This window comes from Orcinus orca, chromosome 12, assembly GCF_937001465.1.
Source record: "Orcinus orca chromosome 12, mOrcOrc1.1, whole genome shotgun sequence".
Classification (NCBI taxonomy): domain Eukaryota; kingdom Metazoa; phylum Chordata; class Mammalia; order Artiodactyla; family Delphinidae; genus Orcinus; species Orcinus orca.
This window is the reverse complement of record NC_064570.1, coordinates 33,065,264-33,084,429: the sequence shown is the minus strand read 5'-3', so window position 1 is coordinate 33,084,429 and position 19,166 is coordinate 33,065,264. Positions and strand designations below refer to the sequence as shown.

The 19,166-nt window shown below is 36.7% G+C and overlaps 1 long non-coding RNA gene and 1 other non-coding gene across 2 annotated transcripts in view; one reads left to right on the top strand and one right to left on the bottom strand.

The window, feature by feature from the left end:
- Positions 1-19,166, top strand: part of LOC125960735 (uncharacterized) — a 50,766-nt gene that overhangs the window by 10,551 nt on the left and 21,049 nt on the right. The window lies entirely within an intron of this gene.
- LOC117197220 (U6 spliceosomal RNA) lies at positions 11,162-11,268 on the bottom strand. The gene has a single exon (XR_004477758.1). It is a non-coding gene; the product is annotated as a U6 spliceosomal RNA (small nuclear RNA).

The following is a 19,166-nucleotide window of genomic DNA, read 5'->3' as shown; positions in this document are numbered from 1 at the left end:
CCCAATCTCACCACTGTTATTCAGCATAGTTTTGGAAGGTTTAGCCATGGCAGTCAGAGAAGAAAAAGAAATAAAAGGAATCCAAATCAGAAAAGAAGAACTAAAATTGTCACTGTTTGCAGATGACATGATACTGTACATAGAAAATCCTAAAGATGCTACCAGAAAACTACTAGAGCTAATCAATGAATTTGGTAAAGTAGCAGGGTACAAAATCAATGCACAGAAAGCTCCTGCGTTCCTATAAACTAATGATGAAAAATATGAAAGAAAAGTTAAGGAAACACGCCCATTCACAACTACAACAAAAAGAAAAAAAATACCTAGGAATAAACCTACCTAAGGAGAAAAAAGACCTGTATCCAAAAAACTATAAGACACTGATGAAAGAAATTTAAATGATACAAACAGATGGTGAAATATACCATGTTCTTGGATTGGAAGAATCAACATTGTGAAAATGACTCTACTACCCAAAGCAATTTACAGAATCAGTGCAATCCGTATCAAACTACCAATGGCATTTTTCACAGAACGAGAACAAAAAATTTCACAATGTGTATGGAAACACAAAAGACCCCGAATAGCCAAAGCAATCTTGAGAAAGAAAAACGGAGCTGGAGGAATCAGGCTCCCTGACTATACTACAAAGCTATAGTAATCAAGACAGTATTGTACTGGCACAAAAACAGAAATATAGATCAATGGATCAGGATAGAAAGCCCAGAGGTAAACCCATGCATATATGGTCACCTTATCTTTGATAAAGGAGGCAAGAGTATACAGTATGGAGAAAAGACATCCTCTTCAATAAGTGGTGCTGGGAAAACTGGACAGCTCCATGTAAAGGAATGAAATTAGAGCACTCGCTAACACCATCCACAAAAACAAACTCAAAATTGATTAAAGACCTAAAGGTAAGGCCAGACACTATAAATCTCTTAGAGGAAACATAGGCAGGATACTCTATGACATAAATCACAGCAAGATCCTTTTTGACCCACCTCTAGAGAAATGGAAATAAAAACAAAAATAAACAAGTGGGACCTAATGAAACTTAAGAGCTTTTGCAGAGCAAAGGAAACCATAAACAAGACGAAAAGGCAACCCTCAGAATGGGAGAAAATCCAAATGAAACAACTGGCAAAGGATTAATCTCCAGAATTTACAAGCAGCTCATGCAGTTGAATATCAAGAAAACCAACAACCCAATCCAAAAATGGGCAGAAGACCTAAATAGACATTTCTCCAAAGAAGGTATACTGATTGCCAAAAAACACATGAAAGGATGCTCAACATCACTAACCATTAGAGAAATGCCAATCAAAACTACAACGTGGGGCTTCCCTGGTGGCACAGTGGTTGAGAGTCCGCCTGGCATTGCAGGGGACACGGGTTCGTGCCCCAGTCCGGGAAGATCCCACATGCTGCGGAGCGGCTGGTCCCCGTGAGCCATGGCCGCTGAGCCTGCGCGTCCGGAGCCTGTGCTCCGCAACGGGAAAGGCCACAACAGTGAGAGGCCCGCATACCGCAAAAAAAAAAAAAAAAAAAAACAAAACTAAAATGTGACATCACCTCACACCGGTCAGAATGGCCACCATCAAAAAATCTACAAACAATAAATGCTGGAGAGGGTGTGGAGAAAAGGGAACCCTCTGGCACTGTTGGTGGGAATGTAAATTGATACAGCCACTATGGAGAACAGTATGGAGTTTTCTTAAAAAACTAAAAATAGAACTACCATACAACCCAGCAATCCCACTACTGGGCATATACCCTGAGAAAACCATAATTCAAAAAGAGTCTTGTACCAGTGTTCATTGCAGCTCTATTTACGATAGCCAGAACATGGAAGCAATCTAAGTGTCCATCGACAGGTGAATGGGTAAAGAAGATGTGACATATATATGCAATGGAATATTGCTCAGCAATAAAAAGAAACAAAATTGAGTTATTTGTAGTGAGGTGGATGCACCTAGGCACTGTCATACAGAGTGACGTAAGTCAGAAAGAGAAAAACAAATGCTGTATTCTAACACATAAATATGAAATCTAAAAACAAAAAAAAGGTTTTGGTGAACCTGGGGCAGGACAGGAATAAAGACTCAGATGTAGAGAATGGACTTGAGGACACGGGGCGGGGGAAAGGTAAGCCTGGGCGAAGTGAGAGAGTAGCATAGACATATATACACTACCAAATGTAAATAGATAGTGGGAAGCAGGTTTATAGCACAGGGAGATCATCTCGGTGCATTGTGACCACCTGGAGGGGTGGGGTAGGGAGGGTGGGAGGGAGACGCAAGAGGGAGGGCATAGGGGATATATGTATACATATAGCTGATTCACTTTGTTATACAGCAGAAAGCACAACATTGTAAAGCAATTATACTCCAATAAAGTTGTTAAAAAAAAGTAAATTAATATATAGAAATCATGAAGGGGGTTGCATTATGAAACTTTTTTTTAACCAATAGAATACTGATTAGAGTTCACATTCCAGAAATAGTAATTTTTATGAGACTTATTCTCCTGTTGATAATTATTATAACTGAATTTAAAAAAAACTTTTTAGTGACATTAAAAGCAATCGAAAGCATCAGAAAGTGTATGGGCCACAATCTTCTACAGAAAAGCAGTAAACACGATGACATTCTTATTTAGTTGGTTTTCCCTCTAGGCCACTCCCCAGTTTCCTGAGACATACAGAATAATAGAATTCAAATAAAAATTTGCAGTCTTACCGGACTGAAGAGACAGAGGTTGAAAAAGACATGAACAGATGGAAATTTAGGGAAGACCTCAGAAGTGAGGAAGCAAAGAAGGAAAGGATGCCCACCCCCAAATTCTGTATACACATTTCCTTCAACTGTTTAGATTATTCCTAAAATGTGTATATGATAAACAAGACTCCAAAGAGCCAAAAGGAAAGCAGAAGCTGGGAGGTTAAAGAAATTAGAAGAGGTTTCAGTCACTGATCATTGCTTGGAAAAAAAAGAGTTTACCATTTAAATGTTGCTAAGTTCTAGCTTCCAAAACTGTGAGACAATAAATTTCTTTTCAAACCACTTAGTCATGTACATCTTTTTGGTAGCTCTAGCAATGAGCAAATCATATGCAACAATATATAACAAAGATAATAAGTCTTGACCAAGCTCACTTGATTCCCTGAATGCAAGGTTGGTTTAATATTTGAAGTCAATCAATGTAATTTCAACAGAACAAAATGAGAACATAAACATAGGAAAAAAATATGATCACCTCAATAGATGCAAAAATGTCATTTGACAAAATTCAACACTGATTCATGATTTTTAAAAAAGTTTTCCCAAAACAAGGAAACTTTCCAACCTCATTGAGGACATCTGTGAAAACACTACAATTAACAGTACATATAACGGTGAAAGACTAGAAAGTCTCCTTATGGGGAATGATAGATGCATCAGTCGCACCACTTTTATTCACCATTGAAATTAAACTTCTAGCCAGTAAAATAAAGCAAGAAGGAAAATTAGAAAAGAAGATGTAAAACTTTATTTAAGGATGACATGTATACTTAATAAACTTTATGCATTTTACAAAAGAAAACAAAACAAAGCCTACTAGATCTAATGAGTTTATTTAGCACTGTCAAACTCTTCTAGAAAATATATAAATAGATAGAAAATTGAAAAGGAAGTAATACTTTCTTTGAGGCCAGCTTTATTCTGACATCAAAACCAAACAGATGCACTACAAGGAAATAAATAGATTAAATAAATAGATTAATATCCCATATAAACATAGATGCAAAAATTATTAAAGAAATTTTAGCCAATCAAGTACAATATATATAAATGATAAAGTACTATGACCAAGGTTCATGTGGTTAATACAAGTTTAACATTTGAAAATTAAAGATATGATTCAAAACTGAAAAAATTGAAGGAGAAAAATTATGTGATCATCTCAACACATACAGAAAAAACTGATAAAAGTCCAACTTCTATTCCTTTTAAAAACATTCAGCAAACTAGGAATAGAGGTATATTAGTATTCTCCAGAGAAACAGAGCCAATAAGATATCTATACTTTTATCTTTCTATTTATTATCTATCTATCTGTCTACCTACCTATCTATCTATCTATCTATCTACCTGGAGAAAGGGGGAGGGTTGATAAGGAGGGAGAGAAGGAAGGAAGAGGGAAAGGGAGAGGTTAAAGAAAGTATTTATTTTAAGGAATTAGCTCATGTAATTGTGGGGGCTGGCAAGTTTAGAACCTGCCAGGTAGACCCTCAGGCTATAAGCCCAGGGAGGAGTTGATGTTGCAACCTTGAGTAGGAAGGCAATCTGGAGGCAGAATTCCTTCCTTTTTGAGGGATCTCAGTCTTTTATCTTAAGACTTTCAGTTGACTGGATGAGACTCACACACGTTATGGCAAGTGATCTGCTTTACTCTGTGTCTACTGATTTAAATGTTAATCACATCTAAGAAATATCTTCATAGCAAATCTAGACTGGTGTTTGATGACATAACTGGGTGCCATAGCCTAGCAAAGTTGTTACATAAAATTAACCATCACAGAAGGAAACCTCCTTTAGCAGAATAAACACTTTCCAAGAAAAACCTACAGCAAATCTTGTAGGTGAAAATTTATGGTGAAAGATTAATGCTCTCTTCCTAAGATGAGGAAAAGGCAAAGATATTCAATCCTACCACTAATTTTTTTTTTTTTTTTTTTCCGGTACTCGGGCCTCTCACTGCTGTCGCCTCTCCCGTTGCGGAGCACAGGCTCCGGATGCGCAGGCTCAGCGGCTATGGCTCACGGGCCCAGCCGCTCCACGGCACGTGGAATCCTCCTGGACCGGGGCACGAACCCGCGTCCCCTGCATTGGCAGGGGAACTCCCAGCCACTGAGCCACCAGGGAAGCCCTCAATCTTACCACTTCTAATCAACCTTATATTGTAGGTTTCAGCCAGTACAATATGGTAAGCAAAAGAAATAAAAGGAATCCAGATTCGAAAGAAAGTCACTTCATTTGTATAGAACATGATGATTTGTAGACTATTCCTTGGAATCCACAAAAAAAACTATTATAATTAATAAGTGAATATAGACATGTTGCAGGATACAAGATAAATATATAAAAATATATTTCTATATACTACCAACAAACTATAGGAAAATTAAATAAAATAATGCTACTTACAATGGCATCTAAAATATGAAAAAATAATAAATCTGAAAAAAAAAAGAGGGGAAGACCTATACAATGAAAACTACAAAACGTTGCTCAGTAAAATGATACAGCTAAATAAATGAAGAGATACACTGTGTTCATGGATCAAAAGACTAAATATTGTTAAATATTTTGATCTATATTCTATATTTTGATCTCCACAAATTGATCTATATAGCAATTGGATTACATTCATTTATATATTGTCTAAGGTTGCTTTAGCTCTGCAATAGCAGATTTGAGTAGTTGAGACAAGAGACTGCATGCAAATCCTAAAATATTTGCCAACCGGCCCTTTACAAAAAGTTTGTCAACTCTTGCTCTATTTTATTTTCCACACTAGCCCTGGGTATTTCACCACCCCCATCTCTGTCATTTCCCACTCTTGCACTCTACGCATGTTAAACTTCTTACAGATCATCTAATATGCTATGCTGTCTTTCATCTGTGGCTTTGTACGTGCTCTACTTACAATATTCTTTAACTACCCTACCTCCGATTTGACTGTGTTGTCCCTTTATTTCACCCTTCAAGCCTCATTTTAAGATGCTGCTTCCTTTAGAAAACGTCATTGAGCCCTGAAATCTTATGGAGTTGCCCTGACCATGTGCTTTTACTGTGCTTTGTACATTTTCAACTGTGAGAGTTAGCACACTATAAATAATCTCTAAAAGATTGTAAGCTGTGTGAGGAAGGAACTGTGGTTTATGTTTTTGAGGGGTGGGATAGGCATATAATATTTTTAAATAATTATTGAACAAATTAATAAATAAATGACAGCTTAAGACCAAGATAGCTTTGGACTTAGAGAGCATGCTCAAAAAAAGCATTTATGAATATCACAATGATGCTATTGTTTTCTTCAAGAATAATTGCATGCCATTTCTCTTGGTTAGTCTGGCTTCTAATTTGAGACACAGAGTTACAGTTCTCTGACTTTATCATTTCAGAAAAAAAAATCATGGAAGCATATTACAAAGAATTCTATAAATATTTGGGAAATTAACCTTTCTTCTGGCAGAGCATTGATAGAATTCTGCCTAGGCTATAACTGAAACCAGTCCCTTCCAGTCTTATGATTTTATCTTAAGTGAAAATAAAAATTAGTCTATTTACTGATATGCTAACATAAGAGGCAAGTTTCCTGGGCTCCTTTCCCAGACCAACAACTGACTTGTGTAAAAAGTGCACACTTTTATTTGCAGTCCAGCATCTCCCTATTTAAAGTGGCAACACAACTGCTTTCCCTATAATTCCTTAATATGGTTGTTGAGAGGATTGGCATCCCTGAAATATTTTAAAATAAAAATTTAGGAAAGCTTCTGAGTGTGCCTTCAGGTTACATGAAGGGGAAAAAAAGCACAGCAATACTTGGCTGGGTAAAGGAGAGGACAAGAAGTTATATTTATGTCATATAAAGAAATACTGTATTGATATTCAAGGTAAATAAATGAAGTTGCTTCAAAGTAAAAATAAAATTTGAAACTAGTGTGCAATGGAGACAACCATATGATAGTGACAAGTCAGTTTAATTTGCCGAAGTTTTACCAGTAAAAATTACAAATGGAATCTTGAATGCAAATTATTAGTTCAAGTAGTTAACTAGTCTAATATTTGGAGAATTTGACCCAGGACAGCTGCATTTTGACTGGTACAAGATGGCTCTAATATTAAATGTTTGGTAGTTTAGATTAAATACAGTAGGAGCAACTCTGGGAAGCTAGAAGGTACAGTGAGATGTCTAAACAATGAGAGGATGATATTTGAGAAGGAGATAAAGACTCATTACTGAGACTTTAGAAAGTAAAAAGGGGTGTTAGGAAGTGCTGATTTTTAGTTAAGGAATTATGTCATAACCATATACTGGAATATAAAAAAATAGTAAACATATTGCAATATAAAAATAGTAAGTTTGGGCTTCCCTGTTGGCACAGTTGTTAAGAGTCCGCCTGCCGATGCAGGGGACACTGGTTCGTGCCCCGGTCCGGGAAGATCCCACATGCCGCGGAATGGCTAAGCCCGTGAGCCATGGCCGCTGAGCCTGCGCCTCCGGAGCCTGTGGTCCGCAATGGGAGAGACCACAACAGTGAGAGGCCTGCGTACCACAAAAAAAAAAAAAAAAGTAAGTTTATGAGAAAGAATACAAAGTGACATCAGTCATGTTGCCTCAGAAAAATAATGTCCTAAAATCTTTCTGTATATTTTGCACATTTGGCCTCCATCTGTGATAGAGAAAAGGTGATGAGCAGAAGCTGCTATCTTCCCTGTAGAATATTTTTGACTCAGCAGCTGAAAGTGACAGCTTAAGTTATAGAAAATTGGTGGAGATACAATTAGATAAGTAAAAGTCATTTTTTTCTTTCAGAAGTTAGAGTATATAAACTAAGAAACAGAAGTTTGCGAAGCCTAAAGATCTAAACCTTAGAGGAGAGCTAAACAGAAACTGTTGACTTAGAGTGAAAAATAAAAAAGATAAAGAATGAACATGTTTTAGGATTACTGATGTTCTTTGTTTTCTCTCAGTCAGTTCCCAGTTTCCAGAGATGGAAGACAGATGTATTAAATAGTAAGCAAAACAATGGCGAAAGCAAAAACCCACCACCAACAGCCCCCCTCCAAACAACAACAATAACAACTCAATGTATTTATGAAAAAAACACTTGAGAAGGAGGGCAAAATTGAAACTAATCAATAAATAAACATTTATTGATGTTTATTAAACAAGAAATCATTTAGCAAAAGGTTTATGATATTTATACAATTCTTGAAGTATTTTTAGAGGGAATGTATCCTTAGAAGAAAAATAATAAACTCTTTGGTATTGGGCTTAGGGGATACTTTCCAAATTTGGAAAATAGCAAGAGCTGTTTTCTGAAAAGCTGCTATCATATATAATAATAATAATAATAATGTTAAAAAGCCTTTTGATATGTGAAAAGTTCAGTTTATTAAACGTGATTCCGTGATTCCACTGACATTGACTGATGACAATGCTCCCTTGAGTGCTGAATAGCAGAACTATTTTCCGGGTGCTTTGCTAGGCACCAGAGACCCTCAGGTGACAGTCCCAGTACTTGCTATTAAGCTTCTTATAATATAATGAGAAAGAGACAAGGAAACAAGAAAGTACATTACCATGTACTTTGGAGAGGTATGCTTGGTATATACATGAAATATTGATGAAAAAGCTCTAATGTCTCCAATTCTCAGAATTGGATGCTCAATTTGTAAGAGCAGAGACCTTACCTGTTTTGTTCAACATTAAATTTCCAGTTCCTAGAATAGTGATTGGCCTAGAAGAGTACTCAGAAATTTTTAAAAGAATAAAAAATTAAATCTGCCTTGGGGAGTTAGGCTAGATTTCACAATGGAGGTAATGATTCTTTAGAAAAGGCAGGCAAACAACATACCAGTATGCCCAATGGCACAGAAGCAGGCTGATTGGTCAACAGCCAGTAGTGGCTGTCAACCTTGTAGGAAGAAATGAAGTCTCTGAAGTCTGAAGAGCCTGGAGAGGCAGGCAGCAGTCATTGCATTAGATGGATCAGAAATGTAGAGGATTTGATATGGGTGTTTGCTGAGATAATGGAAGCAAAACGAAGATGGAGAAAAATGGAAGATCCAGAAAAATGGAGACTTTGGAAGAAAAAGAAATTTTCTTCTTGAAGGAAATGAGTTTCAACACTTTAAAAAATCTGGTTTAGACAGGTATGAATGGGTACCTCAATCAGAGACATTTCTGAGGCTTGGAGGTGCCAGGAGAGTTTTTGGGGGTGAAGTCTGAGATGCCTATGGACATGGGGAGGCAGGCCAGGGTAAATAGCTCCTAGGGCTTGGGCTACTCTATATCATAGTATAAGTTACTTACTGTTCAAGAATTCTCTTCCATTTTCACCCAGTCTTTAGGAGGAGTCATGTCCAAAGTTATAAATTGGTCCTGGTTGACTGTGGAATATTAGGGATACCATCAGGGATACCTGGAGGACACTGCAATAAAGCCATTGATACCTAATTTGGTTACAGTTTAATAAGACACTTATCACATTTCTTGGGCATAGAAGTCGTGCATAAATATTAGTTGCCTTTGTCTCCTCTACCCTATATCACTGAATACTTCAGTCATCACAAGTATTTATTTGTCTCTCACTGCTCTGTATCATTGAACCTCTCATTTAGTGTTTGATCTTTTTCTTTTCTTTTGTATAGACAATTTTTATTTCTGTTTTCCCTGTACCCTAAAATGCTTACCCACATTCTCTCCAATAACCATGTTAATCAACTCCATTAGAAATCAGAGGATTATTTCTATCAGGATACGTAACATCAACTTAACCCTATGTGTTTATTTCCAGTGCTTGAAATTGTTTTTCATTTAGTTTCACAAAATCATGGCCAACCCTTAAGCCTCATCACAGGCCCTACCTACTCCATGAAGATACCCTCAGCCCTACTGAGTTTGTTTGGATTCAGTCTACTATTTCCTTTAGGTAAGTCCCACTCATTAGGCCTTAATGATTTTGTGTGTTAGCTACAGCATCACAAATAGATTGTAAACTCCTCACCTGTCAGGACTTGATGTGTATTTGAATCCCACGTAGTGCAAATTCCAAGGTAAGAACATGGCAGATGTTCATTAAGTGCTTGTGCTTACTGACTTAAAGAAAGGTTTTGTGTGGGTGGAGGAAGGATTCTTGAACCTCTGGACAATACAACACTTGGATCTTTCCTAACAGGGAGTGGTTAGCAGATTATTCAGTGTTGGCAAGTGCCTCTTCCACTTCTCTTCCTTGTCAGACATCTTTATGACCTGCCTTTTGTCGTTCTACTATTTTCCTTCTGCCATCAATGATTTGCTTGGCTCTGCATCTATGAGATATTTATAATTATAAAATGACATGAGGTAAACATGGAAAGAATTTGTTGAATTCATCAATGAATAAGAGATGTTGCTCATCACGGGGTAATGTGATATGGCAATACCCTAATCACTGGAATGTTCTGTGTATATTATTGAACATAACAAAAACGGAACGGTTACACCATGCACACATGACTTTACAAATTTATTCTCAGAATCGGTGAAGCAGTAACCATAAATAGCTGCTTGTATTTTGCTCTGTTATATATAAATGTAACAACTAATTATAGACCTATCTCCAGTGTCTCTGGGTTAGTCAACCAGTTATTAGATACGTACAGATTTTGCTGTTATATAAATAAAAAATGGAATAGTGCTTGGCTGAGCTTTTCTTTTTATGCTCTATAAAGATAAAAAAAATCAAGAACATTAGGACATTTATGAACGATATTAATATTGCACAAAAAATCAGTATAGTAAATTGGACTGCTGATATAAAATTGTTATCCCTCTCAATATCCTTATTACAGAGCTTTTTTTAAAATATCTTTATTGGAGTATAATTGCTTTACAATGGTGTGTTAGTTTCTGCTTTATAACAAAGTGAATCAGTTATACATATACATATGTCCCCAGATCTCTTCCCACTTGCGTCTCCCTCCCTCCCACCCTCCCTATCCCACCCCTCTAGGTGGTCACAAACCACCCAGCTGATCTCCCTGTGCTATTTGGCTGCTTCCCACTAGCTATCTATTTTACGTTTGGTAGTGTATATATGTCCATGCCACTCTCTCACTTTGTCCCATCTTACCCTTACCCCTCCCCATATCCTCAAGTCCATTCTCTAGTAGGTCTGTGTCTTTATTCACATCTTACCCCTAGGTTCTTCATGACATTTTTTTTTCTTAGATTCCATATATATGTGTTAGCATATGATATTTGTCTTTCTCTTTCTGACTTACTTCACTCTGTATGACAGACTCTAGGTCTACCCACCTCACTACAAATAACTCAATTTCATTTCTTTTTATGGCTGAGTAATATTCCATTGTATATATGTGCCACATCTTCTTTATCCGTTCATAAAAATATGGAACGCTTCATGAATTTGTGTGTCATCCTTGCGCAGGGGCCATGCTAATATTCTCTGTATCGTTCCAATTTTAGTATATGTGCTGCCGAAGCGAGCACTACAGAACTTTCTGAATAATAATTTTCTAAGTTATCCTAAGTAGCAAATGAGAATCATGTACACAATTAATTGGAAATTTGATAAACTGAATTATGGTAGTAGTTTTCTAATGAGTAACTGATAATATTAGGAAAGGCAAGATGATATATTTTCTGCCTTTGTTCTTCAGACAGAGCTGTGCTTTTACTTCTACTGACCATAACAAAAGTTTTCTCCCCGAGTTGTGACAGGGAAGGAGAGACAGTCATTTTTTCTCTAAGAATATCTGTGATTGTTATCCCCATGAGAAATTGCCTAAGGGTCCTCTTCTCCAGTTATAAGCTTTCTCAAAGACAAAAAGCAGTCTCTCGAAAGCCATGGAGAGTTGTGAGCAAATGAAGCCTTTCCCATGGGCATTGCTACAGCACTTCAGGTCTAATGCCTCAGCTATGCTCCCTCAATACCTTTCAACTGATTCTTATCTTGAAATTGAATAGTGTTAGAAATTAATACTAGAAAGACTGTTTGGAAATACTTGGTGAGATCAATTTAAGAGTGACCAGTTATAGGGCTTCCCTGGTGGCGCAGTGGTTGAGAATCTGCCTGCCAATGCGGGGGACACGGGTTCGAGCCCTGGTCTGGGAGGATCCCACATGCCGTGGAGCAACTGGGCCCGTGAGCTGAGCCACAACTACTGAGCGTGCGCATCTGGAGCCTGTGCTCCGCAACAAGAGAGGCCACGACAGTGAGAGGCCCGCGCCAAAAAAAAAAAAAAAAAAAAAAAAAGAGTGACCAGTTATATGCTTCCTAAGTGTTATTTAAAGTTGATTAAATATGATAAGGTGAGGCAGAACTCTAAAAGGAAAAAGATTCAATATGATAGACATGTAGTACTGGTTTTGATTGTTGGTTTTTTGCAATGGCAAATGGGATGATGTGAGGTTTATGTCTAGACTTTTTTGTGGTGCGCTTACACATGCTTTGTAACTGTTAATACTTAACTCTTCAATAGTTATGGATTGGTCCTTCTTTTTAATGTATAATCACATTGCCTTGTTAATAGCCGACTTCCTGTTTATGGATTCAAAGTGGCCAGAAAAGAGACTTTTTGAAAGGAGGATCACAGTCTGTGAGAAATACATTGGTGCTGATATCGTTCATGTACTTATGTTTTCAATTTCCCATTCTCTGGGAGCCCTTGTAATCTTTTACTGTGGTGACTGTTTCCACTACCATTGAGAAGCTCCTGCAGGACTCTGAGTGCACATCCCTCATGTCTACCTTTAGAATATTAATTCAAACTTCTTTTTCTCACTCATCTCTGAACACAGCCACAGACTGCTTTGCAAGATCACAGAGTTGGTGAAATTTTCTTCACTGATTTCAGCACAAGTGACTAACAATGTATAATTATATTTCTCAATGATTACTGCATTTTAACTTCGCTTCATATAGTCCTTTTCACTAAGGTTAGAAAAAAGAGAGGTAATCAAATATATGAATTATTATTTTTTTTAATGTACCTTTGGCAGCCATGGAGGTGGGCTGTTTGAATCTTCCTCCAAGAAAGTATCAATACATTTTGTTCAACTGTAGTTAATACAGTGATCTCATAATCTACAGCTGGAAGAATTGCAGTCTCTGTCTTAGCCTTTGAGACAATACATGCTGTCCCCAGCCAGCCCATAGTCATGACTGAGCCCACTACAGGTGCTGGTCCTGGCATATCTGTTCAATACATACAGAACTCTACTATGAGACAGTCTTTACTTCAGAGCTCCCAATTGGTTGGCTGAGATTTAGTTAAACCTACATCACTGTTAGAATATCTCCTTGTCCAATCTTTCTTATAGCTTCCTTTTCCTTTCATAAGTGTCAGATTTTCACTATCATGACCTCAAGTCTTTCTCTGCAAGATTCTGCTTCCTCCAGCTTTTATCTTTTATAGGCATTATAGCTCAACAAAGCCTTTTATTTCAGAGATGACTTCCCAGGGCACTTAACTGACATAATATTTTAACTGCTTTATTTAATGCTTAAAAAATTCACCATAGTTTATAATCTAATTACCCTTTTACTCCTTAAGTTCCCTATGAAGCAGAGCTTGAGACAAGAACTTATGTCCAGACAGCTAATTTTACTAAATTATTCTAGGGAACAAGGATGGGGCAGTTGACAGAGTGAAACAGATAATCCAAAGGTAGTTAGGATGACCACTGAGAGCTACTGGGACTAAGTTCCACTAAAGACCAGTGGGGAGGCTGCAGAATTGTCTCCTGGAGAAATGGAAAAGTGGAGTAATTTTCATCATCCCCAGTCTCTCACTGGTCAAGGGATGCCCTTGGGGTGTTAACTCCCTTACATTAACAGATTTGCCTGTGTATCAGAATGGCTGAATAGACTCCTACTGAAAATTCAACTGTGGGATAGAGAATCATCCTCTTGCTAGAAAGTGAGAGAGATGAGGATGAGCTGAAGTAAGATGCAGGTGTCAACCTCTGCACAGCTGGTAGCTGCAACAACAGCTGCAATAAAAAGTTGGGTCCAGTGGATGGGAGGTGTGGAAGGATGTGTTGGATGTAACCCCTCTAGGAGCTCCATTTCCTATCAAGTTAGGTTAAATTTCTTTCATCTTAAGGGCTTCTGGCAATTTTTCATCATTTAGTATCTATTTATTAAGGAAATTCTAAAATCAACAAAATTATAATGGATGGTGTAATAGAACCCCATGGATCCAGCTTTAAAAACGGGATTTAATGCAATCCCTATCAAATTACCAGTGGCATTTTTTTATAGAATGAGAACAAAAAATCTTAAAATTTGTATGGAGACAAAAAAGACCCTGAATAGCCAAAGCAGTCTTGAGGGACAAAAACGGAGCTGGAGGAATCAGACTCTCTGACTTCAGACTATACTACAAAGCTACAGTAATCAAGACAATATGGGGGTTTCCCTGGTGGCGCAGTGGTTGAGAGTCCGCCTGCCAATGCAGGGGACACGGGTTCGTGCCCTGGTCTGGGAGGATCCCACATGCCATGGAGCGGCTGGGCCCGTGAGCCATGGCCGCTGAGCCTGTGCGTCCGAGCCTGTGCTCCGCAACGGGAGAGGCCACAACGGTGAGAGGCCTGTGTACCGCAAAAAAAAAAAAAAAAAAAAAAGAGACAATATGGTACTGGCACAAAAACAGAAATATAGATCAATGGAACAAGATTGAAAGCCCAGAGAGAAACCCACACACCTGTGGTCAACTAATCTACGACAAAGGAGGCAAGGATATATAATGGAAAAGGGACAGTCTCTTCATTAAGTAGTGCTGGGAAAACTGGACAGCTACATGTAACAGAATGAAATTAGAACACTCCCTAATACCATACACAAAAATAAACTCAAAATGCATTAGAGACCTAAATGTAAGACTGGGCACTATAAAACTCTTAGAGGAAATCATAGGAAGAACACTCTTTGACATAAATCACAGCAAGATCTTTTTTGATCCATCTCCTAGAGTAATGGAAATAAAAACAAAAATAAGCAAATGGGACCTAATGACACTTAAAAGCTTTTGCACAGCAAAGGAAACCATAAACAAGACAAAAAGACAACCCTCAGAATGGGAGAAAATATTTGCAAATGAATCAATGGACAAAGAATTAATCTCCAAAATATATAAACAGCTCATGCAGCTCAATATTAAAAAAAACAAACAACCCAATCCAAAAATGGGCAGAAGAAGACCTAAATAGACATTTCTCCAAAGAAGACATACAGATGGCCAAGAAGCACATGAAAAGCTGCTCAACATCACTAATTATTAGAGAAATGCAAATCAAAATTACAATGAGGTATCACCTCACACCAGTTAGAATGGGCATCATCAGAAAATCTACAAACAACAAATGCTGGAGAGGGTGTGGAGAAAAGGGAACCCTCTTGCACTGTTGGTGGAAATGTAAATTGATACAGCCACTATGGAGAACAGTATGGAGCTTCCTCAAAAAACTAAAAATAGAATTACCATATGACCCAGCAATCCCACTACTGGGCATATACCCAGAGAAAACCATAATTCAGAAAGACACATGAACCCCAGTGTTCATTGCAGCACTATTTACAATAGCCAGGTCATGGAAGCAACCTAAATGCCCATCGACAGACGAATGGATAAAGAAGATGTGGTACATATATACAATGCAATATTACTCAGCCATAAAAAGGAACGAAATTGGGTCATGTATAGAGACGTGGATGGATCTAGAGATTGTCATACAGAGTGAAGTAAGTCAGAAAGAAAAAAACAAATATCATATATTTACGCATACATGTGGAACCTAGAAAAATGCTACAGATGAACCGGTTTGCAGGGCAGAAATTGAGACACAGATGTAGAGAACAAACGTATGGACACCAAGGGGGGAAAGCAGCGGCAGGTGGGGGTGGTGGTGGGATGAATTGGGAGATTGGGATTGACATGTATACACTGATGTGTATAAAATGGATGACTAATAAGAACCTGCTCTATAAAAAAATAAAATTCAAAAAAAATCCCTACTGATATTCTGCTACTCTTATTTCATCAATACCTTCTCTCTTTTTTCTTTGTGTATTTTAAAACAAAGTCAAGGTAACATATTAATTTTTATTCACAATAACTTCAGTATATATCTAGATGAAATAAGAATTTTTAAACCTAATCATAATACAATTGTTATACTTAGCAAAATAAACTCAGTTGAATACCCAGTCCATGTTCATTTTTACCTGACATTTTCCAAATGTGTTTTATAATTGGTTTATCTGAATTACAATCTTAACATTGCATTTGGTTGAATGTCCCTTAAGTTAAAAAAAATCTGTTATATTTGTCTTTTTAAAACTCATATATATATACGCACACACACACAATATTTGTTGAAGTAACTGGATGTTATGTCCCGTGGAATTTCCCATACTTTGCCTTTGACTGATGATAACTTCATGGCATTCTATAATACTCCTCCACACCAGAGTTCTTAACCTGAGGGTCTCAGATCTATAGAATTCAGGGATTCTATGACATGGGTTAGGAAAAAGACATCTTTATATTCCCTAATGTTTAACAGAAATTTAGCATTTCTTTCATGTTGAATATGGGCAGCAAACCACAGAAGTATTTAGCACTACTATATAGATTTTTATTTCTATTTGTCATAAATAGACATTTTTATGTCCATATTATATTACAGTTGTTATAGAAACCTTGAAATATTATTTTCCTTCATGATTACTTTAAAATTTTACTGTAGTTATTAGATACTCCACTAGACTCCGATTAATCACAGTCTTCTTGTCCACAAAACTGGCTGGCCAACTAAGGGTCAAACCTGGGGCTAGTAATTATTCAGTGATGACATAGTGACCTTAAAAAGCCACATGAGAATTCTCAATTCTCACTCTGTGTTACAAAAATACAGTAGCCTTTTGTAACACAAATGAGTGCAAAAGCTATAATTAAAGAGCGAGCAAGTTTAAAACATTTTATCATTGAGGTAAATACAGTATTTACTATTTAATGTAATTTATTATGACTACAAGCAGATTAGGTAGTGGATTTTTCACTGGTTCTAAATTCTGTGAGTAACAAAGATAATTCTTTTGGTTTTCTTTTTTCTGCTCCCTTTGAACACTGTACTATGAAATGAAAACATTCCCATGCTGAGAAAATAGTAGTGAAACTTGATTACAGGGAGGCTGTTTACATATGTGAAAGATTCTTAGAAGTGTTTGTTTTGAAGTGGGTTCTAATGTATTTCTTTTGACAAATCTAAGTCAGTTAAAAATCATTCCTTCATTTGGAGATGAAGAAAATAAAGAGCAGCAAAAGATAATACCTTTGTTAGAGATAATTCCTTTTTACTATTTTATTTGAAGATTTATAAAAGTTCTTAATTTGTTGAGAATCATTCATCAAATTACAGGTGACATGAAAACATTAGGGATTCATGTTTCATTTAAGTCTTTCCTACCATGTAATTGTTAGGTGAGTAATACTGGATGAACTAGGAGTACTGCTAATGTTTGACAAATGCTCTAATGGTACACTGTATAAGTATGACATATTACGTTGTGTAGTTTTTGAAAGACCATCATAAATATTTTAAATGTTACTTACAATTTAGATTTTTAAGAAGTTATAATTTATTACTATATTGTCAATATTTAATATTATACTAATGAGTTATTTGCAATATTACAAGATTTGGAATCCAAATAATTAACAAAACACTTTCCATTTTAATAAACATCAATTGTTATTAAAATAATATCTGGAGGAAATAATTCAATTTGTTTATAAGATAAGGAATGCTTTCTCCCCACACACATTTTCAAAGTCATTCATTTATTGTTGAGACACTTGGATTTATGTGGTGACAGCAGTGGTTCTGAAATGTTAACCTGTATCAGAATCTCTTGAAGGCCTTTAAAACTCAGATTGCAGGGCCCCAGAGCTTCTGATTCAATAAGTCTAGAGTTGGATTCAGGATTGTTCCTAAGATGTTCTTGGGTGGCATTGAAACTGATGGCCCAGGGACCACACTTTAAGAACCTCTACTATGAAATATGATATGAATTTATTCAGTTATCAATTCAACCATTCTATAAAAATTTGAGTACTATGTGGTAAAATCTGGGAATAAAAAGGTAGAGAAGTTACATTTTCTTTACTGGAGGGAATTATCCTGAGGTATCCATGTTCACTTCATATTGCAAAATAATTGTCAGTGTTTAGTTTCTACTTGCAATTTCATGTTTCCACATTATGGTTACATCACTCAATGTTTTTTCTATAGGGAATGAATTAGTATTTTCTTTAACAGCTTAAGACAATTTGACCTAAAATAAAATGTGATAGATCAAACTTAAAGCCACCTCAGTAAATCTGAAAAGCAAGGTAGCCTTGAAGATCTTATACATAGTAGATTGAGATACTAAGTTCACTAGGGCTGCCATAAAAAATATCACAACTTAAACAACAAAAATTATTTCTCACGGTTCTGGAGGCTGGAAGTCCAAGATCAAGGTGTTAGAAAGGTTGGTTTCTTGTGAGTCCTCTCTTCTTGCCCTGCAGATGGCCTTCTTCACACTGCATCCTCACATGGCCTTTTCTCAGTACCTGATCATTCCTGGTTCTTATAAAGACACCAGTCATATTGGATTAGGGTACCACCCTCTAAGCCTCGTTTCAACAAAACCACTTTTTTGAAGGCCTGTCCCCTAATATGGTTACATTCTGGGGTACTGGGGATTGGGAATTCAAAATATGAATTTTAGGTGGACACATTTCATCCCATTGAAGACGCTCACAGTTGTTACAAGAAAACATACCTTTGAAGATACAACTTTAAAATTATTCTCCCTGAGTTTGTATCTAAAACATCATCTTTTCTTTTCCCCACAATCAGCCCCTCTATCAGCCTCTATAAGAGGCTTCATTTCCAGGACTATAGTGGGAGCAAAAGGAATAAAGAAAGCTTATTTTGTCTTCAATTTTGAAGGTTATTTTTACATGTTTATTTGTAAATTTGTCTATTTGCAAATTATGATGCATAATCTTTAAGAAACAATATTTTGGCAGAAGATCAGTTTCCTAGAAAAATTCAAAGAGTCTATTTAATCTATAATGAAGTTGAACTACTGTATAACTCAAACATAAACTAATTCCAATTTGGACGAAATATAATTTAGATTTTCTTGATGCAAGTGGTAAAATGAGGACAATTTTAATCACAGCAGCAAGCAGGTTCTTTCTTGATCTTTAGCAGCAACTTCCATCCATTCTTCAACAAACATTTACTGGACTTTGTGTTCAAGGTACTTTCTGAGAGCTTAAAATACAGGACTGAGTAAGAAAGACAAATCTGTACTTCAGTGGAGCTTGTGG